This window comes from Marmota flaviventris, chromosome 7 (assembly GCF_047511675.1).
Source record: "Marmota flaviventris isolate mMarFla1 chromosome 7, mMarFla1.hap1, whole genome shotgun sequence".
Lineage (NCBI taxonomy): Eukaryota > Metazoa > Chordata > Mammalia > Rodentia > Sciuridae > Marmota > Marmota flaviventris.
This window is the reverse complement of record NC_092504.1, coordinates 90,169,890-90,193,048: the sequence shown is the minus strand read 5'-3', so window position 1 is coordinate 90,193,048 and position 23,159 is coordinate 90,169,890.

The following is a 23,159-nucleotide window of genomic DNA, read 5'->3' as shown; positions in this document are numbered from 1 at the left end:
GCTATTTTTTAAAGTAGGCAGAACAAAAATTGTACCTAAGACATGTTGCTTAACTCAAGATTTTCTTCTATGTTTTCTTTTGGAAGTTTTATAGTTTTAGTTTTCATTTAGGTCTATGATTTACTTCTGATTTAGTTAATTAATTATGTTTTATGTGAATAGTTGATTTTTTAGCTTCCCTTGTTGAATGTTTCAGCAGACTAAGATCCAGGTGTCCACAGGGCTGTGTTCCTCTGGAGACTCTAGGATAGAATCCATTTCCTTGGTACTATAATTTATTTCTTAAATATTCTCCAAAAGGACCATTGGTTGAAGGCTTGATCTCCAGTCCATGGCACTATATGTATTCGTCAGTTTTCCATGGCTATGACAAATTATCTGAGAAAATAAATTTAAAGAAGGAAAGAATTATTTTGGATCATGATTTTAGAAGCTTCAGTCCATAGTCACTTGGTTCTATTGTTCCCAGGCAAGACATCAGGATGAGGAGCACATGGTAGACAAAGCTCACCTTGTGGCAGCCCAGAAATAGAGAGAAAAGGGGGCCAGGGATAAAATATATCCTTCAAAATAATACCTTCAGGAACCAACTTCCTCCAACCAGGCCCCAGCTTATAAAGTCTCCACCACTTTCCAATAGCATCACCAGCTGAGGACCAAGCCTTCATCAGATGAGCCTTTGGTGGACATTCCAAACCCAAACTGTAACAGGAGAAAATACAACCTTTAAGAGTGGAGCCCTAGTAGAAGAAATTTCATTAAGGGAATGCCTTTGAAGGGATTATTGTATGCCAGCCCCATTCACCTCTTTTTTTCATTGCTTCCCAGGCAACAGGAGGTGAACAAGCTTTAAAACAAAAACAAAAACTTTTTTTTCAACTTAAAAGGAGCATATTTGCAATGTAACTTAACATATTCAGAAATTCTGGGGGTTCAATATGGACATCTAGGGAGGGGCATTATTTGTCTTCCATACATTTGTTCAAATTCATGTTTTCTTCCTTGAAAACACATTTTTCATACTTTACAAGTGGCTTGTCACTCTTACCAATCATTCTATCATTCTGCAGAGGTTAATTCCCTTCTCTACCAGGTAGCCTTTTCAGCCTTTTCCTATAGTATCAATATATGAAAGCATATGCTGCTATAATAACATATAGTAAGTAGTGCACTTAATCTGGAAAATTGTGTGTGTTTAGTTCTATTTTTTGAGAAGCATCATTAAAGTTTCTAAGCAATCACTATGGTAAGTATGGTAAGTGCAAGCAAATTTGAAGAAATGTCTGTTGCAGCAGTTTTATAAGATTTATTCCTTCATTGAATGGGTTGACATATGCAATAACCTTTCATGTAATTCCCAATTCTAAGTATATTGGATTATGTAAACCCAACCTAATAACTACACTTACTATTTATACAGTGTCTCCTGTGTGCCAGATATTCTATGAGATACTCTGTACTTCACTCAATCCTTACCACAAACACTATGAGGGAGGTCTTATTTTCCCCTTTGAGAGGAAAACCTGAAAAAATGGGGAGGGTTGGGGATGTGGCTCAAGCGGTAGCGCGCTCGCCTGGCATGCATGCGGCCCGGGTTTGATCTTCAGCACCACATACAAACAAAGATGTTGTGTCCATCGAAAACTAAAAAATAAATATTAAAATTCTCTCTCTCTCTCTCTCTCTCTCTCTCTCTCTCAAAAAAAAAAAAAATGGGGAGACATTAAGTAATCTGCCCACTGAATAAAGATGACACTGTATTGCATGTTTTTATAACCAAGATGCCACACTGCTGTGACCCTATACTACAGGGATTCATGCAGTTTGGCAAAGATAATCTTAGCAGAAATCCAAAGACTTGAATTTTTTTTTTCTTGAAACCAGCCCTTGACCTGCTCATAATCTCATTCTTTGCTCACCTTTAACCTTCATTCATTGCATTTACGCTGTAGTGACAAAGGATCCCAACATGGTGTGACCTTCAACAGTGGAGATTAATATATGTTGCATGTACATCAGTGGCAACACCCATTTGGAGTAGACTGGTCGCCTGGCAGAAGAACAAAGATGGAAACAACTGCAACAGTTCTTAAAAACTTCTGCTTGAAAGGAGCACACATCAGTTCCACTCCCTTTTCTTTGAGCAAAATAAATCACAAGGTCAAAGTTGATGTTTATGAAGCAGAGATTCATAATATTCATGCAAAAACGGACAGCACATTTAGGAAACAATAACAAAATCTATCACAAACCTACTGCTTCATTTTTCCATTCTTCGGGTTTTCTCCAAACCCTTCCCGATAGGATTCCATTTATCCATTGGTTTCACTAACTCTCAAACTCACCATGCATCTGTCCTTTGTCACAGTGTACTACTTTCCTTTTTCTCCCTGTCTCAGTGCTTGCCAGGTGCACATCTGCTAAATGAACCCCTTCAGTTAGGTCTGGAGATTTTCCCCTATAAATGGCTCTAACAGAGCCCCAGTGTCCAGGGATCCACTTCTCTGGCATTAGTTTACATAGATATTTCCTGAATTTACTGAGTGACTTGAGTCTGAATATAAAAAGCACATTCCATGCTCAACAGCAGATAGCCTGTAGGAGGGAGGGATCCCTACTACACGATAAAAATGAACTCCAGTTATAGACAAAATTAACCAAGAAGACAATACTCTTGGAGCATAACTTCCACTTCTATTTCATTTTTGCACCTGCATTATTACATGTGTGCGGAAAAGCTGCCAGATAAAAATTTAAAAAGCATGGGTTTTTATGTAAAACAGAGTAAACCTATTCTGTATTATTGGAACTTCTGTTTTTAAAATTCATTTTAAGATTAGTTATAGCTTTGGGTAGTTCTGTCTAATTTCTTTAAAATAGTTTACTACATAATCTGATTTGTTTACAGTTTATGTATAAAACTATAAATGTGTCATCTCTCTGGTCCAAAGAGGATTTAACCAATTATTCTGAAAGGTGCCTATTATGGTCTCAAAATTATAGTGTTTATCAACACCAACTGGATCTTTAGATATTTCCTCAGAGAATGTGAAGTCAGTTCCCAGGTACTGCTGCATGTGCCTCTCTCCTATTAAACATTTGCTCTGGAGTATCCCTTAATCAGCCCAAACTCAACATGTCTAATGACGTCAATCATTTTTCATCCATTTCCTCCTTTCCACCTCTTACTCCCCACCTACACTTCCGTGCCAACACTAAGCCACTCTTTGTGTTTTCCAGGTTGTTAAAATGTGCCATCACTAACCCAGAAGCCTGAGACAGAAACTTGAGGGTCATAATAAGCTCTCCAGTGCCTCGTCTACCTTATAAATTTCATTATCAAGCTCTCTCACATCTTGTACAGTTTTCAAAGCTGTCAATGCTTGCCATTTCCACTATCTGTGCCCTGGTTTAGATCAGACTGAAACTTTTGAGCAACTTCCTAATTGGATTGGTTTTTCACCTTCAGCTGACATTGTAACAGTTATGAAATGCAGATCTTTTATGGTAAGTTCCCAATTAAGATTCTATAATTATAATACCATTTGTCAAATCTTCTCTAGAAGTTGTTCTAAGAATGTTTTACGTAACAATTCATTAATTTTCACAATACTCTGTAATGGAGACACCAATGACATCTACAATTAAGTGGAAGAAAACTCAGGGAGTTTGCCTCCATAGCTCACCTTCTCAACCACCACACTATGTTATATTTAACTTTTCTACTTATATTTATTCTGTGGGTAACCAAAAGCCCAGTCCCTGTCCCCCATGCCAATCAATGCCAAATTTAATAATGAGGACACGTTTTTGAGAAAAATGAAAAAGAAGTTTTATTGCTTTGCTAGCAATGAGAAACACAGAGGACTCCTGTTCCAAAGGCCATGACTCTCTCCATCAGGAGGAACAGGTGGGTTTTAAAGGAATTTTTCAAGGGTTACATTCTATTAGGGGGTCCCAGGGCACCCTGATGGCTTATTAGGATTCACTTGTTAATTTGGGAAATATTCACTTCCCAGATCCTCAGCAGGCATCTCCTTCCTGTAGTGGGTGAGCTCAAGGGCAGTTAACTAGGGGAAGAAAAGAACACAGTCTCCATAATCTTGTTAGGGATGGGGAGAGGGGAGAGAGAGAAAAAAAAAATTTAATAAAATAAACCTTAGAGCAATGAATGCTACATTCAGAAGGTGAAAGGACCACTGTTAACATGTGCACAGAGACAATGGTTCATTTTCAGTTTGAAGATAAACTGCAAAGACACAAAAGACCCTTTATGATATGTCTCATTCATCTCTCTTTCTTTTTTCTCCATTCCTTTGTTATCCCCAGTGTTGGCCAAACCTTTATATCTGATGCATGATACATAAATGCATCATATTTTCCAATGCCCCTGTGCCTCTGTTTATACTCCTCTCTCCCCTGAGAGTATGTTTCTTTTCTTGTCCTGCTTGTTTCTTCAGATTAAGTTCAACTATCATCTCCTGCAGCATCTATTCTGGTCCCAGGTGCTCCTCCTCTGGTTGCCCTTTGTATCTGCACATACAACACCCTTGTTATAAGTGTCACTTGTTTGAAATAACTAAAGTGCTTATATATTTTTCCATGTACTAAAAAGCTACTTGAGAACAAGAAAAATGTCTTTTATTTGTGTAATATAAGAACTGAAAAGATTACTGGACCCAAAGTAAGTGCTCAAGAAATGTTCTAATAAATGAAGAGGCGGATAACTAGAGAAATAACTTTGGAGTTACATGGTTCAATATGGTAGCCGTTAGTCCCATGTGGCTTACTGAGCACTTAAATTGTTGCTACTCCAAAGCAAGATGTACTATAAACATAAAATATATACTGAATTTTGAAAACTATATATATGACAAAAACGTTAAACAGTTCATGAATAGTTTTGATATTAATTATGTGTAATTATATATACATGATTACATAAAATCTATTTCAAAAATTAATTTTTATCTACTCATTTTTAACTTAAATTATACATATGGCTTGCATTCCACTTCTATTTGACAATGGTGCCTTAGAGAAATAGATTTAAAGATTAGCTGATGCTGGTTAGGGTCTAAGATAAAACAGTAGAAAATATGCCCATGGAGCAATCAGGGCCTCTGAGCTGTCCCATTGGCATTTGTCAGGATACTCCTTTAGGAGGCAGAGGAATGCACAGCCAAGTGTATTGCTGATTAAGAGCTTATAAGATAATTCACAAACAAAGGGGAAACAGACACCCTGTGCCACAGAACTGAAAACAAAGTGTTCATTATTGCATCAATCTTACCAGTGGAAATTTGAATTCTAGGGAAGGGATGGGAGCAGGAGTCTAGTCAGTAGAAAAGTGTAAATCAGAAAACAACCCAAACACACAGACATGAGGTTGTACCTGCCATAGTGCCCAGCACATAACAGATATTTAGTTAACAATGGTAGGATAAGTAGATGAATTGGAGTGAATGCAGGCCAATAAGGAGTCAGAACAACAACTGGTTTTCATAGTGAAGTGGCAAAAATTGGCTCAATATGACATAGCCTTTCTTAGCCCCCTGATTCTTTCATTTATGGTTCTTAGATAAGCTGCCATGTTGTGTGCACAGATAGAAGAGCACATTCTGAAAGTGGGTTTACTTAGGAAACCACAATCCATGCTTTGAGATCTCCAGTCCTCTATTTAAGCTCCTGTTCTATTGATGCAAACTGTTTTAGTCTGGGTATTGTTTTACTTTATTTAGTGTTGCCTTATCTTGTTTAAATTTGAGATCCAGAACCTAAAATTAAATGCATAACAGTCACAGAATCTGAAAGGAATTCCTGAGTCTAATGCAAACTAACTTACCCATGGTACAGTTTATCTGGCAATCTTAAAAATCCAGGAACAAGGAAGTAATCAATTAGTACACTAACTCATTAATATGAATATCTCAGAATCCAAGCCTTAGAGCTCATTTACTTAATTCACACCAAGAAGTTTGTGTCAGGTGTACCCCTCCATGCTAAGTCAGAAATAACACTAGACCTAGAATTGTATTCTATGAAATAGATAGTGTTTCCATTCTTGTTCTACAGATAAAGAAGCAGAGGATTGAAAAGTTGGATTGAAATTCATTTGTGCCTCACTCCAAATTCAGCAATGTTAACTGTCATGCTATGCTATTTCCTTAGCAGATTAGCAGAACCACTGCCAAAGACAGACACACCAGAAGTGGATAGGAAGTGACAGCTAGTAGCCTGATGAATAATGTTGGCTTCTGCCTTACAGTCTGGTCAAGTAAACAAATAATTGTGATATAATGTGATAGATTGCTACGATACAGATTTACATAAAAGGCAAAGTGAACCCAGGGGACAGCCAATCCTCCTCTGAATTTGGAAATGGAGGCAGTCAGGTATGGTTTCTTAATGCAGGTGACACCTGAATCTGAAATACAGAAAAGGGATCTTGTCTAGAAAGCACAGATTTGGCATTATCGCAGAAGAAATGAATACCTCAGATCAGAAAAATTATTCAGGTGAGATAGACAGGAGATGGGTGATTCCAAACATGCACAAAAACATTGGCAGAAACATTTATGCCATGTTCGTTGACTATAAGCGTAGTACATTTTGTACAAGGAGAACGGAGGTCAGAAAGAAGGCTGGAGTCAAGGGCCAAGGTCAAATGATGGTGGCCCTTTCATGAAATCCATGTGAAAAAATAAAGGAGGCATAAAAAACTTTTAATGAAACTATCAGATTTGCATTTTTAAAAGATCTCTGGTTACAGTGTGAGAAGTAAGAAAGGCATGATCCGAAGCAAGGAAATGAGAAAGGAATCTGTGGTAGTAATCCAGGTAAGAAATTGAAGGGCCACAGCAGGATTTGGGCAAAGGGGATGGAGGGACATGCATGGGTTTGAATGTTGCCCAGGAGGTGTAGGTCAAGGCTTCACATTTATTTGGATACAGGTAATGAAGGAGGAAGAGGTGTCTTGGATGATGCCAAATTTTGGACGGGGAAGTTGGACACATGATGATACCCTTCATCAACACAAGGAATATAGGAAGAACAATCATAGAGAAAGAGGGATGGTCTCCTTTTCTTTCTTACTGAATTTGAGATGCCTCCATGATATCCAAGAAGAGATATGACCTGTGAACAGATAAATAGCCTGAAATATAGAAAAGAGATCTTGGCTAGAGAGCACAGATTTGGCATTAGTGCAGAAGAAATGAATACCTACCGATCAGATCATAAAAAGGAAAGAGCATTTTGTAAACCAAAAGATTATTTCTCCAGAGATTCTACATATAGAGTTTTATCATACACTACATTACAATTTACAAAGTAGTGAGACACTGGGTCATTTGATCAAAACAATTCATTGAGGGAAATAGTGTGCTAACATGCTCACATTACAGATTAGAAAATTGAGGTTCAGTTTCATTAGGAAACTTGCCAATGGTTGCCCAACTAATGAGTTGTAGAGCCAAGTCCAAATCACAATTTCCAGACTTCAATAGGATCTCTTCATTAAAGCAAATTACTATTGCCATTTGGTATAAGTGCCAAGTCAGAGAGTATGAATTTTGACTTGATTAGTAGATCTGAAACATGTAAATGAGCCTAAAATTTATCCACATATAGCAAAATTTTAGGGGTTAGATCTATCTAGATCACTGTTGGAAACACCTACCCAGACTTTTAACCTCATCAAAACTAAAAGTGTATCTGCAGCCAGGCAGTATTTCAAATGAATAGGTCAGGCTGGAAAAGAGCCAAAATTACCAATCTTCCAGGCTTTGTGACATGAAAGCCTTCAGATCTTTTCCAACAAAGCCCATTAAAAGGGTCTTGAGCCCTTGAGGCTGAAAACAAACATGACATTCTGCAGCATTCAATAATTATTTGCTTCTGAGCATTTGTTTGCCATTATTTCCTGTGGCCTCTTTGTAGGATTTGTGTTGAGATTTCCCATATTGACAGGTCAAAATGTTCATTGGAAATTCTTTTGATGGATGATTAATACCTTTCTGAATATAATTTATCCTAGAGAAGGGATAGACAGAGGGGGAAAAAAGAAGTTGAATTTAATTAATCAAATCTTTGTCCATATGAGATCAGAAGCACAAGATTAGTAATGCAGAAGTATCCTAGTTACAAAAAAAAAATATGCCAGAAGTATTGTTTTTATTTCCTGGACATGTTATAGTTAAAAAATAATAATAAAGACATGGCAAGCACAATGATTTGAATGTATGAAGGTGGATTATAAAGTATTAGATGATGAATCAGACATTATTACCCTATATACATATATGATTACATGACCATTGTGATTCTACAACATGTTTAACCAGAAGAATAAGAAGTTATACTCCATTTATATATGATGTACCAAAATGCATTCTATTGTCACATATAACTAATTCGAATAAATTTTAAAAAAGAAAAAAAAGCATTAGATAACTAATCAGTAGATTGGGGCTGAGTTTAAATTGTAGTTAATGTTCAGCTATATATACCTTAATTAACAATCTTAAACAACTTAGTATAGCAAATTTGGTTAAGCAACTTATCTTCATTTTAGAATTTCCTTCTCCCTGCACCTAATAATAACAACAGCATGCTTGATCAGTCAGTGTTTGCTGTATAACAATCTCACCATAAATCATAGTGGCTTAAAACAACAACTATTTATCCAACTAAAGATTTTGTAGGCCATGTGTCATTCCTCTGACTTGGACTCATTTGGCTGATCTCTCTTGGATTCTTTCTTGAGCTTGTAGTTAGCTGGCTGGTCTGATGGCAGTTATATGATCTAAGATCTTTCACTTATGGCCTGGTTATTGAGAGCTATCATCCAGGATATTAGGGATTAATGAATGAGTCAGTAAGCTTTCTGGTATTGTAATAAATACCTGAGATAAACAAACTTATAAATAAAAAAGGTTGATTTTCACTCATGCTTTCAGTTTTAGTTCATGACTATGTACTTGGGCCTCTTGCCTCTTGTAAAGCAGCACATCATAGCAGGAAGCATGTGGTGAAGGAAAGATGCTCACCTTATGGTGGGCACAAAGAAAGAGAGGAAGAAAAAGGGGGTAGGGTGCCAATTTCCCCTTTGAGGAAAAGCCCCCAGTAGACCAATTTCTTTCTACTAGGCCCTACCTCTTAAAGATTCTACTACCTCCCAATAGCTGGGGACCAAGCCTTTAACACATAGGCCTTTAAGGAACATTTAATATCCAAACTATTGCACCAGGCCACATGTTGGTCATCATCTGGTAGGACAGTCTAGACTCTATACATAGGGCCATAGAATTCCAAACTCATCAAGAAAAAACAGAACTCACTGTTCAAGTGCTTTCCATGTCTCCACTTGTGCCATATTTTGAGAAAAGTGTTTGAATATTGACAAAAACAGTACATAGCAAAGTTCAAACTCAAGGAGTGAGGAAATAGATGTCACCTTGCTAGGAAGAATGCAAAGTCACATTGAAATGATATGCACATATAGGGATGGAAAGAATCTGTAGCCACATTTCCAGTCTACTACAAAGGCAAAGTCTAATACCATGTCTTTAAAATCCAGCTACTGAGAAAAGACAGCATGCTGCATTAGGGCTCAGCAATTAAACCCAACCTCTACCCAAATTCATACTGTTGAAAAATAAAGTCACAAGAATTTTTATTAATACTCCAAATCCAAACAGAAGGACATGCTATTCTTCTCCTATTCTTCTTCCTGAGATGTAATGAAATATGCACAAGATTAAAAAATGGTTTTGACTTTCTCTTAAAGAATTAAGAGTTTTACCACTACTCCCAGATGAGGAATAATTTCAAAGTTTAGAACATTTTAGAAGAGAAAACAGGGTCCAGGTGTTCTAACAAAAACTAAACACTTCCTGTTCCTCTTCTCTACTCTTCAGCTTTACCACTCTTCCCCCTAATTGCCTGTAACGTAAAGAACACAAAAATACTGAAGGAAATGTTTTATATAACAGCAAACTGAATATATAGACAAAGCTACCCAAGCATAAACAAAATCCTAACAAACAACAGAGAAATAGAGAGATTGTATCAAAGAACAAAGAATGTAAACTAGAAAAAATTATAACTGAAAAAGAGAAGTTTTTTAACAATATAATAAGAAAATAAATTCAAGATAATAAAATCTTATGGACAAATTAAAAAGCAGTAGAATAACAAAAAGGGCATTCAAACAAAATGTCAATGACAAAAACAAAATAATTTTAGAATTTATAGATTTCTAAGAGCAATGAATTCAATAGGCCCTTCTAAAAAGCTAATTAATGTCACAGTAAAAGTCTTGATATAATCATGGAGGATACACATGAAAAAACAGACAACTGCATTAATGAATAAGAAAAGTAATACGATCCAATTAAGGATGATTATTATCTTTACTTTTTACAAAGTAAAATGCAATACATGGAATCAACTTTTCATTCAATGATGCAATAAAGAAAAAAGATCTAAAATGAAGAAAAATTGAATTTCCATTGGAAAAATAAATGCAATGTGTTCCAGAAATTACAACACACACACACACACACACACACACACACACACACATACACACAAACACTTAACTTTCTAGTTAAGGTTTTATATTTTTAAAAGGAATGAGGAGTGAATTTTGCAAGAACTTGAGCTTTAAAGGAAATCCTTTACAAAAAAAAATACAGTTTGGTTTCAAGTTTTTCCATAGCAATATTTTATGCCAAGAAAAAGTAGAGCATTGTACATAAAATTCTACAAGTCAGAAAGTATGGCCTAATATTATACTTAGTTTAAGTGCATTCAAGTATGAAGGCAATAAGTAGGAAAGTCTTCTTAAATATGAAAGAACTAGAGAAGTCAGTTCATGAGTCTCACAAAAAAATTACTTGACAAACACATCTACTCAAAGGAAAACTCAAAATAAAGAACTGGGGAATAATGAAACCCTAGTAGAAATTCAAAAACATAGATTTAATTTTTTAAAATATTGTGGAAAATATGACTCCTGAAACAAATAAACATTAAGTACTTGGACAATGAAGAAAACTAAAGAAACTGACTATGGTATCAGCTAATGACCAGTTCTTTTACTGAAGGGAGTACGTCATTACTGTCAAAAGTTAATTCAAGTAATTTTTAAAAATTTAAAAACACAGACTTCATCTTCTCCATGTTTTTTCTTATTTTCTTTACCTAATTTCTTTACCTCATCAGAATCTTTTAGGAAAAAATATTACTTGTAATGAAGATATAAATAGATAGAGATGCTGAGATATACACACACACACACACACACACACACACACACATATACATAGGTGTATGTATTGTGCATATATGAATATGATTTTCATGATTCTTTATATTACAGTTAGTTTGATTTTATGCTTGATTTAAGTTATAAAGTCTTATCAGAAATAGCATCGGTAAAATGACCCCTCTTCCAAGCCAGGCTTTATTTAGATGAGCTCACACAATCCTCTGAAACAATAGGTATTTCTAATTCAGTTTCATGGAAAAATTAGAGAACATACAGAGAAACTAAGCAATTTGTTCAACCCATTGCAGACGCAATTAGAATTCAAACCCAAACCAATGTGACTCCAAAGCCATGCCTCTTTCTACCACCTAATATTAGAAGTCACTGTTACTATATGGAAGCTAGAGAGAAAGAAGGGGTAAAAGATAACGGGGCTTATCTCACAAAATAAGAAGATAGACCAGGAGAGTAGAGGAAGGGAACAAGAGGAGGGAAGGGGGTGACATTGATCAAATTATGTTATATGCATGTACAAATATGTCAGAGTGTGTCCCAATCTTATGTATAATAATAATGCATCAATTTAAGAAATTAATTAAAAAATAAAAGTGAAGAACTGAAGTTAAAAAAAAAAGAAGTCAATGTTACAAAATTCTAAGTACAGAAATTACATATAATTTATAATGTGATAAAACTAGAAAAACCTTAGGGTGGAACCCAGAGTAATGCTAACTGTTCTCTTTATTATAATTAATCTGGACTCAATTCCAACTTTAAGGTGGGGTTCTTAAATGATGATTCAAAAATAATCAAATTGTGGTTTTGTAAAATATTTAATTTATTTAAAGCAGGGGCTGATCCTGATGATAAAGGAATGATGTTGATAAAATGAATTTTTGTAATTGAAAATAACCTTGGCGAAATCTAGACTGATTTTTTTGACAAAATGACTTTAAACACATCTAATGTTTGTTATAATAGAGCTAAGTATCAACACATTCCCTTTAAACTTCTTCCAGATAGTCTATTAAAAAGACATATTTTCAAAAGAAAAAAGATCCCATTGTACAGCCAAGCTATAAACGACTACATATTGGTCAAATCTACCATGGACATACTAGAAATACTTTTGAAAAATCACTCTTTTCTGTAGTTGTAAAAACAATCTACCTACAAAAAACAGTGTTTCTAGGGAACTATCATATCTGAAAATATGTTTTTTCATTTTTCAATATTTCCTATTTTAAAACATTTCTTAGTTATTTACATGGTTCACAGTGGTTCCCTCTCCATATCTTGAAGCCATTTTTTCTATATTTTTTTTCATTAGAAATGCTTTGTTTGACTGCTTAACTATAATATTGGCTCATATCCTTCTGTTCTGTTCGGTGAGGCTCAGCCATAAGGAGTCTGTGAAATGTAGTGGTAAAATTAGAGGGCACAGAGTTAAAGAAAAATGGACTTGAGATTTAAATACTATTTGTTGGTAGTTCAAAGGATCTGTGTAAGTTTCATGGGGCAAGAGTTGTTTAGTACTATGATCCTATTGCCAAGAACTGTGAGTAGTCACTTGATCAGTATTTCTTATTAAAAGCGAAAGTAACATGTTTTACCCACCTCATAGGATTATTAAAATTAATAATAACTGAGGCCATACTTTTCTCTAATTAGTAAACTTCATTTGTGTCTATAGCAAAACTAAGCAGAAGGTACAGAGTTCCCAAATGCCCCCACCGTTTTTGCACAAGCACAATGCCCCAGCCACCATTGAGATCCTATACCACGATGGTACATCTGTTAGTTACAATCCCATCAATGAGTCTATATTTTTAAATCACTACCAAAGTCCATAGCTTACACTAGGATTCACTCTTGTACATTCTATGGGTTCTGACAAATGTCTGATGTATACCCACCATTGTATTATATAGAATATTTTTACTGCCTAAGTCCTAGGTGCTTCGCCTCTTCATTCCCTACCCCAACAACCTCTGACTGATGGTTTTATTGTCTCCATAGTTTCCTCTTTTCCAGGATATCACAGAGTTGGAATCATACATTATGTAGCTTTTTCAGATAGGTCTCTTTCATAATAATATGCTTTAAACTTTTTACATGTTTTATTGTGACTTGATAGTTCTTTTTTTTTAGCATTGAACAATATCCCACAGTATCTATTACCACAGTTTATTTAGAGGAAGCACTTTTAAAATACAAAATATAGCACTAGTTATCATTATACCAACATTGTGACAATTTATGTGACATTTCAACATTGTTAGCTTGACTATTTCAACTTTTGATTTCTGAGTCACTGAGACCTATTGATTTCTCACTAGTTGGCAACTCAAAGAGGATGTAAAAGTATATTCAAGACATTGGCTGAGGTGTGTCCAGATGTCACACTCACAGAGCAGTCGACTTGCAATTGTTACCCCAGAGAGTGCTAACATGACATGAACTTGATGTAGTCACACTCAAGTAGTCACACTTCCTTTCATAAAAAGACAATGACTAAGAGAATTCCCAGACAAATAAATATTTTCTTTTCTCAGAAATCCAACGCAGTGTCAAACCCAGACCTCATACTGAGATTTTGAAAAGGGAAAGATGAAGTGTCAATTTAAATTTTCTCTGATAGGGAAGGGAACCAAACCAAAGACTGAGTACATCTTTAATTAGCACCAAACCCAGATATTGGGCTTCCAGTAACACTAGCTACTCTATGATCTTCCAAGCCAAGAATGGCTGAACATGAGTAGAACACAGCTGTTGTGTGTTCTGGAATGAGAGATGTGACTCACTTTAATTCATTCTGTGATGTTTTTTTGTCTTTCAAAATTCTATTGGGTGCCATTTTTATGAGGTTCTTAGCCCTTGTTTTATTTTTTAGCATGATAAAAGTACTTGATGAACCAAATTTAACCTATTACTGGCTAGTAATCAGAGCCTCATTTGGAGCAAATCCACTACATAAAGATAGGGAGCAGAGTTCCCTTCCTGGGAACATGACTAGTGCTTTCAAAATTTGGTTATTACCAAGTTAAATAAAGATACTGAGACAGAATAGGTCAAGAAAGAAGAGGAGCTCTCATAAAAATTAGAAATATGATACCTCTGTGTTCTCTAGATCATTTTTCCCCAGGTACTTAGCAAACTCACTGAAACAAAATTACCATAGTAACTTTCTCTTATTGATGCTCAGGGTTGCAGATTTCAAGGAAGACAGGTATTATTACTATATTTTGTAGGGGAATATTTATAAGAGCCATTTCAAGTATAACAGAGTTTTAGACCTTTTAATTTAATGTTGACAAATGCACTAACTGGAAATGAAAAATATGAATCATGTTCATAGTGATACATGTGGTCTGCCTGAAGAAAGCATGGTTTGTGGAAGTAGAGAAAGATCCAAGTGTTGTTTCAGAATCATTTGTTTTAGGGCAATGGTTTCCTTAAATCATTGCTTCAACCATTTTCTCAGTACCTACCAGAAACTGGCAGATAAGTCAGGAAAATGTATAATATCTCTCAACTCTAGTTCAGTCAAGATTATCCTGTGTTTCCCATATGGAATGGAAGAGGAGAATTGTGATTCTTAGGAGGTCATAATTCTTTAATTGTGATTATGTCAAAACATCTAAGATATAATCTCCCAGTTACAACATAACTACATGAAGAAACTTTCAGCTTTCAGTAGGACTGTCTCATATGAGTCTTAGTTAATCTTGGCAAAAAAATCATTGTCTTTAAAGACCAAAATGTGATATACTTTGATCCCATTATCATTACTAGTAATGAATTTTGAAACTATTTCAGACCTAATTTTCTAGGATTTCTATGACAAACATTGATTATGTTATTATAGAACTAAATTTACTTCTATCAACATTTAATGCATATGTATGTATAAAAGTTATTAAAAAAATCAAAACTCAAATACAAAGGACTTTTCCTTTGACCCTTAATGAACCTGAAGCAATTTCAAACTTCAGGTCAGGAGCTATACCATAGAATTTCAGACCAAGATGAGAAAAATACAGGACACACAGGGTCCTTTGATTATGCACAGATTTATCAAAGGGTTTCTCAAACTTTCTTTGCCCTATGAGAGATTTTACACATACCAACATCTAAGTTTCTTAATTGTATCAGAACTCTCAGATACTGCTCAACACACACACACACACACACACACACACACAAATTATATATGTATGTATGCGTGCGTGTGTGTGTGTGTGTGTGTGTGTACTCATAGAACAGTAAAATTTTCTTCAGTGTTGATTATTCCTAGGAAACAAAATTTACCTCTCTGTCTTCAATTCCATTATGGGATCTTTTCTGTAAATTTCTAGAATAGTTAACATGGTTCCAGTTCAGCTAAGCACTGAACAGAAATATTTTGACACTTTTATATGGGAAAAAACTTGTTAGAACTAATACTGTTAAGTCATTAGAGTCCTGACAAAAGTAATTGTATGGAATTTCATAATGTATAAGAAGAGGAATTTCACATGATGAAGTTGTGTTGCTGTTTAGGAATTTTCATCCATGAAAGTCTCTTAATTGTTTCTTAACCTCTTTCTCACTCACTTTCTTTAATAACTACATAGTCAATGAATATTTTGCTTGATATAAAATGTGCTTTATTGACAATTTATATTCATTGCAGAGTAAATGCTGAAGGTCACAGTTAATCATGTCTTCTCTGATATAAGGGGGGTGACTCAAAATGGGGAAGAGAGGAAGAACATGGGAAGAAGATTACCTCTACATAGGAAGAGGGGTGGAAAGGAAAGGGAGGGAGAAAGGGAATTGCATGGATGGTGGAAGGAGACCTTCATTGTTATACAAAATATATGTATAAATATGTGAGAAAAAAAAAGAATAGCGTTACCCTAGATTAGGTAGAGAGAAGTGATGGGAGGGGAGGGGAGGGGATGGGGAGATAGGAAGGATAGTAGAATGAAACAGATATTATTATTACTGTGTATATATATGTGTCTGCATGACCAATGTGATTCTACAACCTGTATACTCAGAAAAATGATAAATTATATCCCATCTGATTCAAATGTATGATATGTCAAGATCATTGTACTGTCATATGTAACTAATTAAAACAAATAAGAAAAACATTAAATGCTAAAAAAATAAATATGAATAAATAAAATAAAATAGGAAAGGAAGAAAAATTTTGAGAAGATTATAAAAAAGTGCTAGATCACTATTCTCTGTCTCTTTCTCTCTTTATCTCTCTCTCTCTCTCTCTCTCACACACACACACACACACACACACACACACGCAATTACAAGGGTTTTCTTGGGTAAAACAATCATCCATGAGTTTACTGACCTTGTGTGTACATAATAATTATTGCATATTTATCTGAGAAGTACAAGAAGCGTCAGAATCAGAACCCCTTTCCAAAAAATTACCTCCTCTAGCAAAAGAGGTTATAAGTAAGAAACAGTCACTTCATTAACCAGCTAAGCAAATGCCAAAGGAAATGACAGATACCATTTTCAAGATTAATGTCACTAAGGATTATAGTTTAATTATTCTATATAGTTTAACTTCTCTTTTCTAGTTTTATGATTAGAAGTAATAAAGCAAGTTGGGAAAAAGTTGGATAAGCAATTCTCAGAGCACAGACAACAGAATATAAAGAAAAGTGTACAAACAAAACATTATTAAACAAGTTGATTTGTGCCAGAATGAATCAAGAGGCCAAGAATTACATCCTTCTGCTCTAAGGTGTGTGTGGCTCACTGTGAATGTTTTCATTTCTTAGGAAGAAAAAGAAATTTAAAAACATCAACTGTCACTTGATGTATTTCGAGCCACCTAAAACCTTTTCCTCCTCTCCCAAATGCCTGCGGAACTTGGCTCAGAAATCACTCTATCACAGTAAAAATAAATGAGAGGATTGTGCATAATACCATAGAAATCCAAGTTAGTGGTGTATTGAGAGGGATCTGCTTTCCTATTCCCAGATGACTGAATTAAGACATGAACTGCAGGGAATACTTTCAAAATAACTCTGTTCATTATAGATGCTTTTGGAAGAAGAATCCAAAGTTTTCCAAGTCCCAGGGGTTGCTCTGCTACATTAAGTGGCCTTTGGATTGACATCCATACTAGTCAACTTACAACAAACCATAGCTCAAATCCCACAAGAGCTCTTTTGGCCAGAATATTTTTTATCATAGAAAGGATCAAGAAAATAGCTTGAAATTGGTTGATTCTGTGTGAGAGTTAAGTAAGGCTGGATATTTACAATATGAATTAAATACGCCTTCTAACTTGAAGGCAATGATATTCTTCATTGAGGTGAACAGATATAAAAAAGATAGTCATAAAACGAAGATATACTCTAGTTCCAAGTTCCAGTCTAAAACATGAGAGGTGTATAAGAAATATATAATTATTGAGTTAAAAAAAACAAAAACAAAAATAAAACTTCAGCCAACATTGTGTTTTCCTGGAAGAAATTATTTACAGCTAAAATGACTTGTGAACCATTTGTCTTTTTTAATAAGATGAACAGTTTTGTTCTTTTTACAAAAAAAATCCACACCTTTAATTCTGCATCTAGATAAGGAAAATATTTTTCCAGATAGAAAGAATTTGGAAGTAATATGATATTACCTAATAGCCATAAGTATTCTCTTTATCCTAGAAACTCAAAATTCATAGTTTGTATTTTTAGCTATAACCCTTGCCCCACTGTATCTGCCAATAAACAATTTTGTTCCACTTTGACTCCTATTTCCTGTACTATAATTCTATCTTCCTTCCTCACTCTATATAATAAAACACACACATATTCATCCTCACGGATTCAGAATGACATATAGCCATAATTAGCTCTCTTCCATAATTCACTAAATCTTGTTCCAAGAAATAGTTTCTATCAAAATCAAATCTTCTTATTGAATTCATTAGTCACTTATGCTAGCCTTGAAGATAACACATTCTTAAGTCACCCAGCCCCAAGGGAATCTAACAATTTAAAACTGTTTCCATTTATTCAAGATTTGTTCACATTTGTACTCTAATGTAGACAACCTCTGGGTCATATGAGATTGGAAGAACTTATGGGGAATTCCCTACATAGCTCTTTAAAACAGCAGAGGCAATTGTTAATAGGAGAAATGAACCAATTAAAATAATTGGCCATCGAAAGGTGTGGTTATATCATAAAGACTCAGTCTGACTTTCACCCAACCTCCTCTCCTACCCCATAGGCAAGGAATCTGCACAAACATTGAAGAACCACAAACCTCTAGAGTAGTTAAATATATTTGGATTCATTTGTACATATAAAAGCCAATTACTCTAGTTAACTGCTTGGAGGATAAAAAGAGAAGATGTAGAGGACAAAAGAAAAAGGGAAGGATTTGTTTTTTCACTTGGAAATTCTTTTTTGTCTCTCAAAATTTTTTTGAAATTCAGACCTTTGTAATGCTATTAAGTCATTGTTTCTCCATTAATAGCTGCAGGAAAGGGAATTATGCTGTTCAAGAGAAGCAACTCAGACCCTGAGATATAGCTATCAGAGTATTTCAACCCATCCTGCACCGTCTGACTCAGACCTTGAACTTGGAAAGCTGAGTCTGTTTCTTCTCCCTTACTTAACAGAGGGGTAACACACTGTCAACACCCAATTAATAAACAATGATATGAAGTCCTGAGAGGCAATCCGTGGTCCACTCCTGGACATCCTTCCCTTTTGCATGGCTTACAGTGCAGTGATAGATCTGGCTGCTATTCCCACTGAAATGATAAAAAAAAAAAAAAAAATCTGACGTGTCACTTAAGTAAGAGGCAAAATCTCTATATGAGGAACCACCAACCTACCAAGGAAGTAAACAATGAGAAAACTTCCTTTCACTGTTGTCAGACACACTAAAATTGTGCATAGCTTGTGATAAAAACTTGGGAGAGGCACTGAGAAGGATTGATGTCCTCTTATATCCAAGTGGGTTTCTCCAAGGAATTAAATGTTTCTTGGAAAAAATTGAGATATCTTAAAAGTCAATATGACATTGCACGATCTCTATTCTCTTCCTAAACATGAAGAATATATATCACACTACATTTTAAAAGAAAATTTCCAGCCACAAAGCATGATAAATTTTCAAACATATAGGCAACATGAATGGTTTTTTCCTACTCAAAGATATCTCTTTCTGTGGCTGCTGTGTTGTTTGTTACTCAATGAGATTTAAGAAGAGCTCTGGAATTGAAATGTGCACTTTCGTCTGTTATTTTCCACACTTTGACTTAAGCAACAGTTGAATAATACTTGGTAAACCTATTAAATAAGTCACAAGTTTATCAAAATACAATCACTAATGTATCTAAAGTAAATATTATCTTAGAGGGATCTTCTTGGCACATCTCTGAGACAGGTGTCTACAACTGTGAGATACTTTCGGTGGTGTCTCTTGACCTTCAGCTATAGATAAGAGGACCAAGTGTGGGCATATGCCCTGTTCAGATTTGCTCTTTCGTTAATTGAAACTAGAAATATAAAATGCCAATGAGTCTATTTTTGGCAGTAGTGTTTGGAGACAATGTCACTTCATTTCTGAGTATCCATTTCCTGGAGAAGGAGAGAGCAAGAATAAGAGGTAAAATAAGAGCAAGTGAAAGCGAGGGAGAAACTATTCAAAAAGGAGACCTAAGAAACCATTTAAGTCCAAAGAAACCACCTCATTTTCTGATGCCTAGCCAGTTTCTCACTGCTTGCCCTTGAATTTCTTGATTTCTTTGTAATAGATTTCTGTTTTTGTTTCAATGAGCCTGAGTGGATGTCTTATTTAATCAGAAAGAATCCATCCATTATATTTTTCACTTATTAAATAGATAGGATAAAAGGCACTCTGTAAGGCAATGTGGAACAGTCAATGACTGGGAAAACATTTCTACTCCTAAGACAAAAGCATTTGGAAGTCAACTACAATACAATACGAGGCACATGGAGTATGTCGTAGATAATAACAATATCAGTGCTAGATTAAGAAATGGCAGTTGAAACCCAACAGTTAGTAGCTATGTGCGCATCAACCATAAAGTGGCATTAATAACAGTACCTACCTCTTAACAAGTATTCACTAAACACTGTTATAATTCTAGAAAAATAACTAGAGAAGTGGTCATTGTGACTTGGCAAGAATTTGATGCTTGAGCAGAGTTGGAAAGATCCAAATCATTTTAGAAGTTAGACAAGATAATTGAGGCAGGGGAAATTGAAGAAGCAAAGATATAGAGACATTAAAATACATAGAGCCACATTACCTACAAGAGGGAGTTGTAGAAATGTAGAGGGTGATGAGGTTGAAAGGAAACAAATGGTAAAAGTTTTTAATGCCAAGTGATGAGAATTGGATGCTATTCTGAAGGAAAAGGAAGAGTGTCAGAAACTAATCTTTTTCAAGTAGAGAGAAACATGTCTGGGATTGAGAGAAATAAAAATATTAAAATATGATAATATTGAGGACAGAATGAAGACAATGAGATCAGTTAGAATGCTGTTGCTACAGCCCTGGAATTTCCTCCTAACTACGTGATGGTTCTTACATCAAGAGGAATATAAAGTTGATTTCTGCATTTGAAGACCAGATGTTTAAAATACCTAGGCTTACCCAAAGGCCATTTTATTCATGAATTTCTACATCTAAAACATATGTTCCACTTCTTAACACCCAGTTCAAGATACCCAGGGGGAAGAAACCATCCAAAAATGGGCTTCCTATATCCAGGCCCTAATAATAGATAACAGATCTGCCTTAATGCCCCATATCCAGGATTTACCAGGAGTTCCTTAAACCACACCTGGCATATCAAAGACTGGTACTAGAAGAATACTTTATTTATTATTTATCCCCTGCTTTCTCCCAAGATGATTTTTGAGTCAATGTACCCTGAGGTATAAGTGAGTACATCCCACAGTTCTCTTGAGAATCTACAAACTACTATAAAGAAAAGCACCTCTAAGTTATAGGCCTATCCTAGATTCCTGTTTTCAGAATGTCTTCCTCTGGGAAATTCACACAGACTTACACTTTTGTTCTTTATAATGAGTAATGGCAAAAGAATAAATAAAGGATTAAATTGAAGGAGATTGGAGCTCAGCTAAGCAAAAGATGAAAAAAGACTGAGATGGAATCTGTGCCCAAGAAAAGAGTGGAAGGAAGGAAATAGAATGGAGTCAGTATGTACAAAAAAAAGAGTCTTGCAATGGGGGATCAGGTTATTTAAAAAAACAGAGCAGAGAAGACAAAATGAAAAAAAAAGCTATAGGAAACATCACAGATAATTTCAATCCAAATTTGTGCAGATTTCTTTATAGAAAATGAAAAAATGATTCAAAATTCTTATTGAAATGCATAGGACTTAGAATAAGTAAAACAATTTTAATATAATTTTTCAAGATTGGAAGATTCCAACTACTTGATTTTAAGGTTTATTAGTAACCAACTCTAGTTCATATAATGTAATATGTCATAAAGACAGAAAAATAAATTATATAGGATGAAGTTCATAATTTTATCCACATATATGTGCTCAATTGATTTTTGAATAAAGTACAAAGACAATTCAGTAAAGAAAAGATAATCCTTTCAGTAAATGATGCTGAAACCATTGAACATCCAGATAGATAGATATCAACCCATACCCTGAAGCTTTCTTTAAATTTTAACTTAAAATGAATCATAAACCTAACTGTAAAACCTAACTTATAAAAATTCTAGAATAACACATAATAAAAAAATCTTCTCACCTTGAGAAAGGAAATATTTCTAGAATATAACTCCAAAGTAGTGTTCCATAAAAGAAAACTTGATAAATTATACTTTCTCAAAATTGAGAACTTCTATTTTTAAAGTAGATTTTAAGAAAATTGAAAGACGTGAGACAGACAGCAAGAAAATATTTGCAAATCACATAGGTTACAAAGAACTTGTATACAGAGCATGTGAAGAATTCTCAAAACTCAGTTATAATGAAACAAACCACTCAATTTTTAAAATGATCAAAATATTTAAACATGCATTTAAATAAATAATCCTATTGAATAATCCTATATGGATTGCAAATACCATATGAAAAGACATCTAACTCTATTAACAACAGGAAATGCAAATTAAAACTACAATGAGATACCACTACACATTTTTTTTAGGACTAGAGATTTAACCAAGGGGCTACATCCCCAGGCCCCCAGCACCCCTCCTTTTTTATTAATTATTTTGAGACAAGGTCTCAGGGTCTCACTAAGTTGCTGAGGACCTCATCCTCTCTAGGTTGCTGAGACTAGCCTTACTGACCTCCTATCTTAGCCTCCAGAATCTCTGAAATTACCACAATTTCTTCAACATCTAAAATTTAAAAGACTGGTCATACCAAACATTGGCAAGAAAGTAGAAGAAAGAAATTTTGTACACTTGTGCTAGGTAAGTAAAATGGTATGCTCACTTTGTAAAACAGTTTGGCAGGTACTTAAACTATCTACTTACTATACCTACTATATGACAAGGGGGGCAAGGAATATATATAATGTATTATATATATTGTAAAGTATTATAAATGTATAATTTATTTTTCTGTCTTTATGCCATATTATATTATATAAACTAGAGTGAGTTACTAATAAATCTTAAAATCAAGTAGTAGAAATCTTCCCATCTTTAAAAATTGTATTAAAATTGTTTTACTTATTCTAAGTCCTATACATTTCAATAAATATATTTATATAACCTAGGCATTTACCCAAGAGAAATGGAAGCATATCTTCATATAAAGACTATAAATAAAGGTTCATAACAACTTAATTTGTAATAGCCAGAAACTGGAAAAAGCCCAAATTTC